Raw genomic sequence first — 9,868 nt, 5'->3', positions numbered from 1 at the left:
GGCCGGGCACGGCCATCCTTGGGGTTTGGAGTGTCCCGGCACGGAGGGGCAGCACGAGGAATTTCAGAATCCTGCTACCTGCCCTGCACGGCGCCGCCCCAGCAATCCCACCCTGTGCCTGGAGCGTTGCCCAAACACTCTTGGAGCTCTGGCAGGGTTGGGGTTGTGACTGCTTCCCTGGGAAGCCTGTTCAGTGCCCGACCACCCTCTGAGTGAAAAACTTTGTCCTAATATCTGATCAACCCCCTCATCCCAACCCGACCTGCTCTTGCACAGATCTCAGAATCCTTAGGATTGGAAGGAATCACTGGAGATCATCCAGTCCAACCCACCTGCCATGGCAGGGTCACCAAGAGCAGGTGACACAGGAATGTTTCCAGGTGGGTTTGGAATGTCTCCAGAGAGGTAGAATCCACACAACCTCCCTTGGGCAGCCTGTTGCAGTGCTCTGCCATCCTTACCATATAGAAATTCTTCCTTGTGTTGTGGTGAAACTTCTAGTTTTGGCTTATGGCCATTGCTCCCTGTCCTGTAGCTGGGCACCACAGAAGAGAATCATCATCTGCAGCACCATCCTCTTGACACCTGCTTTGAGATATTTATATGCGTTAATGAGATCCCCTTTCTGGCTCTTCTAATTAATCAGGCCCAGCTCCCACAGAGATGCTCCAAAACTCTCATCACCTTCGTTGCCTCTGCTGGATGTTTAGTTTAAAATGAATACATCAGTCTGGCTTAAATAGTTGTTTTCTCATACAAGATAAACTTACAGCATAGTTTAATTCCTGTAATCTTTCAAATATGTCTGTAGGAAGTTACAAACATCAACTTTAGGAAAATAAGGTGGGATAAATTTCAGCCCACCAGCTGATCCATGGTAACTGTTTATGCACATGCCCTTAGGTCACCCCAGTTGTGAGAAAAAACATGTTAAATTTCAACTAAGAATTTCCCTTTCATCGTAACAGGGCGTTCAGCACTCAGCTTCTGAGCCTTTTAGCTCAGGGATGAAAATTGAGGGCTTGTACCTTAATTTCCTACTGTGGGATTCGAAATTAATCAGGTATCAAGAGTCAAAAACACACCCAAGCAGAACAGTAAAAACAGACAAGCCATGCTGAAATACGAATAAAAACATATTGGAGTTTTTCTTCCCAAAATAAATTATAAGATGCAGCACATTCCATAGGCAATATGGAGGGGGAGCTGCTGGCTTGGGCAGCGGCTTCCCAGAGGAGGTTACAAAACAAGAATACCTTTCCTATAAAATAAAGGGAAGTAGAGGGGTGGAGGCTGGCCACCAATATAGATCCAGCAAGGATGGAATTAACAAATGCATGTGACTACATTCTTGTGGTAACTGGAAACCGAGCAAGGGGAGGTCCTATGTCTCAGTCTTGAGCTTGGACTGGTTTTCTGTGTGACTTTTGGGTTGGTTTTCTTTTGTCACTTTGCCATTAGGAATTTATGCTGTTAGTCAGCATCAGTATTATGGCTTCCCTTAAGTTTTGAAAATTAAGGATCACAGAAGAACTTTGGATAACTCCCCTCCCACCTTAGTATTATTAACCATTTTATGCTGATACTGCATTAAAGCAACTCTCATTAAAATTCATGGGCAGTAACCTTTTGATCAGAGGCAAGAAATGGACCTGCTCAATAAAAACCTCCAGTGAGTTTGTAAAAAATTAAACACTCCCCATTCACCTGGCAAATTAAGTTATGAGGAAGTGAAATGCGTTTGTACATCTTTAGTATTCTTGAGAATATGGAAGGAAAATAATGCTGTGACTTTTTTTTTTTTTCATTGCATACAAAGGATCTGGAGAGAACATTTATGTTTCACTCTTCCAGGGTGTGACAATCTGATAGATGCAATTCTCTGACCACACCTGAACTTCTCTGACTAGTGGAATGAGATAGTAATCAACTGAATTTTTGCATAATAGAAATCACTAATGGAAATTCATGACCCTTGTAGAAGTACTTCAAACTGATTTATTATTTTGAAACTTTGTATTTGCATGGGATAATAGGCATTTTGCATGAAATATTTATTATCTGCACTTAAAATTGCCCTGTGTGGCTAAAGTGTTATTTTGTCCTACTGGCACAAAGAAAAGCAAATTCAGGATATTGCTGATAAAAAGAAATCAGCGTTTACCAGAACCCTTTTAAAATTACACTTTTAATAATCAAGACACAGCACTAACTATCTGTAGAGCTTTTCTCTACAGGTAGGCTGAGTTATTTTATCTTGTTTAAATGTGAAACTAAATGTCTTGTTTGGCCAATAGTGAAGAGGAGAAGCATTTGCTTCTCACCAGGAAAGATTTTCTTCTCAGACTGCACAATCCAAAGGACCCTGATCCTTTGATTTATATAGGAAGGCAAAGGAGAGTAGGGGTTTCTCTCCTGACTGTATTAAAGGATGGTGGGATTCTCTGGTAAGAACAGCAGAATTTCTTGTCTCCTTGACCTGTTTTCCCCATATTACTACCTTTAGAACATGTGGAAGGACTAGTGTCAGCTGGCTTGAGACCTTCAGCCTTCTTTGCATAAACAATTCCAAGTCTTTTAAAAGGTTTCAGCTCCCTTAAAAAGCCAGGCATAAATGGTTGGAACTGCAGAGAGATAAAGTACAAAGCTTTCCCCACCAAAGGACAGGGATTAATAGATTTCTTGAGTGTCAGTTAATGGAGAAATATAATAACAACATTTTGTTTTTTGTAGAGAAATAACATCTTTGACTGTACAAGCCAGACACGAGAAAAAACCTAAAGGTTGTTTTGCTTGCATTTTAGCTTCAGTGATTGTTTTTTTAGCAGTGACTGTGATGCTGGGCTGTATCTGTCTATCTGGTGGGGCCGTACAAACACATCACTTCTCTGCTGTTAGGGAGTTGGGGATGGCTTTTTAGAGGAAAGAAGAATAGGAAGTTGCAGACCCTATGCTGATGTCATCTGGGTCATTCTAAACTCTTGAGTTTGTCCATGGAACATAACACAAAGTGCCTTACTTCTGGTCTCACCTTTCCAAACAAATTTTAAGGTACTTTGGTTTATTTCAACACAGCAATATTTTGGAATGGTGATGGGTGAGTGGTTCCTTCCACATCTGGGTCTGTGAGGGAGAGGCTGGTCTTGAAGCTGGAGAGTCAAGACTGGCATTCCATTGCAAAATGGAATGAGTCACTGCAAAAATGACTTACACGGTCACTTATGCTGATAACACTATGTGGAAAGCACTGGCCTTTTTTCCAGTGCTGGTAGAAATGTGTTTGGTGTTTGGTATCCATAGCAGATAGATTCTGGAAGAACTCATGCCGGAAGTATGTCTGCTTTCTGCCACGAGAGAAAGGCTATGAAGAAATCACAAAACCCTGGGGGACTTTACGAGAAATTAGGTCTTCTGCTATAACTGAAGTGAAAACCCAAAGCCAGACTTCATAATTATCCTTGTTTTTAAAACACCTTTTTGGTTTTTTAACTGAGATTTGAATAAGTTAAGAAGTGATTTGGGCACATCCTTGCAAATATTTGGCATAAGACATTTATGTATGATGCATGAGTAGTGATAACGTCAAGAGAGCAACTGGAAAATCTCAATATGAATTTAGGAACCCGTACAAAATTGTTTCATAATCACTTATCATTTTACTGGAAAATCTCAATGTGAAGTTAAGAACCTTTATGAAATTGCTTTGTAATCAGTTATAATTTTCAAATTTTGAGATAAAAAGCATGGGATAAAAAGCAAAAATTCCAAAAATTCCACAGAGCATCCAGTCAAAATAATTCAGACGTTCTTACTATTACCAATGATGAAAGTAGACTCCTTCAGGAAGGAAGGGTGATAAAAGGATGGAACCAGGCTCTGCTTGGTGGTGCTGGACAATAGGACAAGAGGGAATGGTCAGGAATTGATGCCCAGGAAGTTCCACCGGGACAGGAGGAACAGGAGGACTTCTTCTCTGTGCTGTGACCAAGCACTGAACAGATTGTCCAGAGAGTGGAGTGTGGAGTCTCCTCACTGGAGATATTCCAGACCCCTCTGGACACAATCCTGTGCCCTGTGCTCTGGGATGGCCCTGCTGGAACAGGGAGGTGAGGCCAGATAAGTCACTGTGGTCCCTTCTAGCCTGGCCCATTCTGGGATGTGGGATATCTCATCATTACTTAGAGAGAAGGAAACACACTTGCTTTTTTAATTGTTGTGAAATCCAAAAAATAGCCTGGATGCCCCTTAAATTTTCACAGCAGCAGTTTGACATCACTGGAAGTGTAGCCAATGGTTTAACTCCTTTTCAAGTTAAATTACTATTCAAGCCCCTCATGCATAGCATTAGTACCTGGGGTCAGTGTGAGAGCAAGCTTGTGACTGGAGGACAGGGGACCAAAGCTTTACCAAACAAATGCTGCGACTCTGGAAGATATCAAAATGCCTCTTTGGAAATCATGGCTGTAACATATGTGCAGCTCCAAGGGTGATTCATCTAACTGCTATGTTGATGTCTGCATGTGTCAGACCTTTCTGTGTGGGTGAAGTTATTTTAGGAGCAGGGGACAGGAGTGGGGCCACGGGCTGTGGCTGCTGTCGAGGGAGGTGCTGGCAGGTTAGGCAGGTTCTTGTGCACTGGGCCCCATGATGTAACACATCTCCCTTGCCACAATACAGCACTCTGATGTGTGTGGGGACTTAGGGCAAACCTTTTTATGTGGCAGATTAAAAATCAGGTATGTGAGGCTCAGCTATGATTGTTGTGGAAAAATATTGTTGTGGAAAAATGCTGGTTTTTCTAGCACATGTGAGAGAGAAATACAGGGAGCATCAGAAGAGAGTGAGATGGCTTTAGGTCTGTGTCTAACAGACAAGAAAGCCACAGGCAACAGTCTTAATAGTCTCTCTAGATGCTTTTATTTCCCTCTTCAAAGGAATAGAATAGAATAGAATAGAATAGAATAGAATAGAATAGAATATTTCATTTACAAGGGACATACAACATCCATCTGGTCTGAGCACTTGAGGGCTAACCAAAAATTAAAGCATGGTATTAAGGGTGCTGTACAAATGCCTCCTAAACATGATTAGTAACAATAGTCTCAAATCTGAAAATATTTCTAGTCTTTGTTCTGTTCCAGCCAGAGGTAGATTTCCAGGTGTTTTCCTCAAATTCCCCTGGCAGTCCCAGTTTCATGGATCCCTAGACCACAGGTTAGGCTGTTCTTCCCAGTGCTGTCAGGTGGATGACTAGGAAGTTGTCAAGATATTATTTATAATTAGATTCATGGTTCCATTAAGAATTTTACAATTTAAATTTCTGGTGCAAAGTAATCTGAACACTCTGGCAGAGTCTCAATTAACTGTATTATAAATCCTTCTGTATGTATAAGTAGAAATATTTTTCATACCTAGCTAGAAACATTAGTTATGGAACTGAGCTTTGAAATTCTGGGGAGTTACCTTTCAGTCAATTTAAGAAAGCAGGAAAAGTAATGATGTTCAACAATGGAGAAAGGGGGAATGTTTCCCTCCGTTTTTCAGTTATCCAAAAGTGTTTCAGGACATTTTTCCTCCTGTCCTCTCAGAGTGAAAATAAGCTTTCTTTATGCAAGTGCCAAGAACTAAAAAATTATCCAAAACCCCAAATAGTCATACATGAAAATAAAAAAAAACCAAAAACCACAACCACAAAATGCTTTTCAATTTTAGCAGTAATGGTTTAATATTAGGATCTGTTTTGGTACACAAAAAAGCTCCTTAACTCTGTCCTTTCTGAAAATTAGCATGACTTTATTATTTAGTGGCTATTTTAGATAAGCTGTCACGGAGTAACCTCCTCCCTGTCTGCAAGGGAGAGGATTTTATTTCTGGGTAACCACACAGCACTTGCAGGTGAAGTCAAATAATTTTTAATTCTGAACCAGCACTCATCTGAGGGAGCTGATCTAAACATATATTCCAACACAGGTCTAATTATGTTGGACTAGATAAGGTTGATTTTGCTTTCTGGGTTTGTTTTCAACTTCATTTTCCAAACATGGATTTGGTTTAAAACTTGCATTTCACTCTTTGGTAATTAAAGCAGCTATGCATGGTCTAAAGTGTGTGGATTAAAAAATAGCTGCTTGTAGGATTGAACTTTGTGTTTTATTCTATTGAATTTTCTTTCTTATTCCTTACCCTCCCCACTCCAATTTAGTTCTTAAATTCTTCTTGGTGGTTTTCCTTTTCTCCCTTCAGTTTCTTCTCACTGTTTTGAGAACTGAGGAGGAAATATTGCTGAATAGAACTTGCAGTATTGAATATTGCTCCTTTGAAGCTGTCAGTTCTTAGGATGTCATGTGAGGTCTCTGAGAAAAAAAAGTGGTATGGAACAATATTTCAAAATGAACTGTCTATTTTTTGCCATTCTAGTGAGGTCATTGACATTAATAGCTTCTGTGAGATGGTCAAATGAGCAAGAATAGAGTTTCCACGTATTTCTGGTTACAGACTCTTTGTGTCCTCGTGAGGTCTCTGGTCATTTCCTGCTGATCACACCAGAGATTGCTCCATAGCTTGGGAAGCCTGTGAAAAATCACTTCCCCTTTCCACCAGGTTCTCTTTTTTTACTTCATAAAATTTTTCCTGCAGACCTGGAACGATGTTCAGGGTTTGCAGATGGGAGCTGTTGCTTTAGATCACAGTGGATGGGTCATCTCAGCTGGTGTCACAGGAGGCCTGTTGTTGTTATCCATAAGAAAACTGGTAACAGAGCTTTAATTGCCACTGGTATTGGGCTGCATCTTATCTTTTAATGAAGGGAGGCTTCTAACCATCTCACCTATTTTACATGCTGAAAATCAGCTGACAAAGTGTGCTTTTTGTGGGCCCATCTTTTAAACTGCAGGTGAGCATTCATCTCTGAAATTACCAGGAGGTACTTGAGTATCTTCTCAAGCTTTGGTGAATAATGCCAATGTCATACAGTGTTGCCATCTTTATATTTGTTTGTTTCTAATGCTGTCAGGAGGGCAAAGTGTAGTGGGCAGGCCTCCAGTGAGTATATGCAACATGTTATGTAATTTATTTCACCCCAGCTGCTATGAAAAACATGGTGCCTTTGCTGCTCTCAGCACTTTGGAGCCTTTGAGCAATCAGAATTGCTGTTGTCAAATGTAAATCAGATGGGAAGTTCTTGAAGGAGACTTTGTACAGGTGATGGATGTGATCTTGCCAGCTGAAATCCATCTGCTTTGATTCTTTTGCTGCCTGTGCTTCCTTGGGCATTTATTTTTTTATTTCAGTGATGGAAATCGAGAAGCATAGATCATCAAGACCTGCTTGAGGCAAACCAATCTATGTCTTCCAGAGCATAAGGGAGAAATAAGGCTGCTACAATCAATCTGTGATTGTGATTTACAATACTTTAGAAGTATTGTAAAATGGAAACAACTCCCACCTTTCCTGTAAAAATCTTAAGAGTTCAGCAAATAACATGGAAAAGGAATACATCATGTACTGGGGCTGCTCTTTAGAATAGGTAAAAGGTGTAAAAGCCAAGATGAGGAAATTTTGGATGTTGTGATTCAGTTAAGACAAGGGAGGTCACACCAAATTTGAGCTGATTGCTCAGTGTTCTGTCAGTGAATGTATTTTCATTAAATCCAGCAACTAAGCATGATATTCAAGAAGGCACAGGTTGCTGAACATGCTTTCCCTTTTCCATGTGATACCTTCAGGGGCGAGGTAATATCCCCTCCTCAAAGACAAGATGTGGTGGGTAAAGTAAATATATTTATAGTAAACATGTTTATAGGAAAGTAAACATATTTACTACTTACAATATTTACATATTTATAAACATGTTTACTATAGCTTACAATTATTCTCATGTGTTTCTTATTATGAATCACACTGCCTTGAAATGATGGACACACTTCTCCAAGTGCTTCAAATCACCATTAATTAACTGATGATTAGTTAAACCCTCCTGAAGGGAGCTGGGACTGTACATACTCTGTGGTATGCCTTAGGGAGGTTTGTTTTCATGGGAAGGTTTTCAGAGACTAAGGGATATTTTTAAAGCTTTGGCATTGTGCTTCTTCCTCTCTCAACTTCAGCTTGAGTTATGTTAAACTGAAAATCTTCCTGTAAAGGCTATTGCTCTACTTATGTTCTATGCTGGCATAGCATGAGTAACTTTCTTATTGAGGAGTAAAACTATTGGACTTTTGATTGTTTGGTGAACCCATAGGCATGTTTAAATTTGGTACTAATAACTGCAGTGCCACAACCTCCTTTATTAAACCTCTGATGAAACTAGTGGATAAAAATAAGGCTCAAGATAAGGCTTAATTGAAGATCATCCCTTTTATGACTATCAAATGAAGTAAGGGCAAAAAGCCTCCTTAGAAATGCTATAAGCATTTTTGGATTTTGTTTTCACTTTTGCAAGGAAGCAGCCTTGCGTTCTCTAAGTCTGAAGTTTTGTTTATTTTCTTATTTTAAATATTTTAAAAAATATTTTCTGATATGAATCATCACCTGAGAAGTTAGAGGTTGTAAATAAGCATGATTATATTATTTTGGTTATTTTTGCATTGAGTTAAAATCCTTTGGGTTTGATTTAAGAAGTCATCTTGTTCAGCTCGCTACTAAATTTGAAATTATATTTATACTGTGCGTAACTATAATATTGAGGGGGAAAGATGTTAATAATTAGTGTAACTGATGCAGGGGGGATTAATTTCCTCTTCAGAAATCCTTTGAAATAGCTGAAGGTGTGCTTTCTCAGAGTAGACTAGGTATTCTTATTTTCTAAAAATATTTTAGCGGCTTTGATAAAATCTGTGAAAACACCTTCTGGAGGAAGGAGGGATAGCCTCATCAGATCACAGAGGGGATACAGGTTTGAAATAAAGTAGACCCAGACCTGAGGAAAAAGAAAAATATAGGAGCAGTAGATCTTTCAGAGAGTCTTGGGAAAAAAAGGAGTGGAATTTTTAACAAACAAGTCTTCAAATGCTAGTAGACAGAGGCAGATTGAAAGGTGTGTCTCAAAACTGGCATGTGGTTTTAGTCTATTAATGGCTCCAAAACTTCAAGAAATACCGAGTAATAAGTCACCTTTCTAATAGAATACTGTGATCCTACTTGTCTGGGGGCTTTGTGTGGTTCCTTGTGAGTACATTGATATTAGATTTTCATAAAACAAATCAACTTGCTCCTGAAAATTGAAAGTAACCTATTGTATATCTGAAGCTGGACACACCTGTACACAAAACAAACCTCAGTTCTGCCTGTCTAGGTATGGTCTTTAATATGGTGTAAAACCTGATATGTCTAGTTGAAATTAAGTCTGGATACAGGTCTTGTATAAATACTGTGGATTTGTGATTTTTTTTTTTTTTTTTTTAGTGATTTAATTTTTACCTTCCATTACTTGCATGAAAACTTGTTGCCATGAAGGTAACCAGTGTTTGCTGTGACTCATCACAGAAACTTGAGGGAGTATTTGGCTGGAATTTCTAACCTGCCAGCTCTATATAAAACAAGAAAGGATATATTTTGTTCAGTTGCAGAGTTTGGTATTGACTTTAGGCTGTAGTGCTCAGATGTCCTCAAATCACAGGGCTTTGCTCTCATTAAAAATAAGGGTCTCTTAACAATGTTTAGCAATGACTCAGGTGTGTGGATATCTGAATTTAAATTTCTATACTTGGAATTAAGGGCTTAACTGGAATTGCTAAGCTTGAAGATTCTGCCAAGTATCTTTATTCAGAAGCAAATGACAGAAAATAATCTGAAAAAGGTGTTTGATTTTCTTAAAGATTACTTTTGTGAATTTAGCAATCATAAAAGGTAGAGGAGAGACAGGAATGGG

Source organism: Agelaius phoeniceus, chromosome 5, assembly GCF_051311805.1.
Source record: "Agelaius phoeniceus isolate bAgePho1 chromosome 5, bAgePho1.hap1, whole genome shotgun sequence".
NCBI lineage: Eukaryota > Metazoa > Chordata > Aves > Passeriformes > Icteridae > Agelaius > Agelaius phoeniceus.
Note: the sequence above shows the minus strand (reverse complement) of the source record.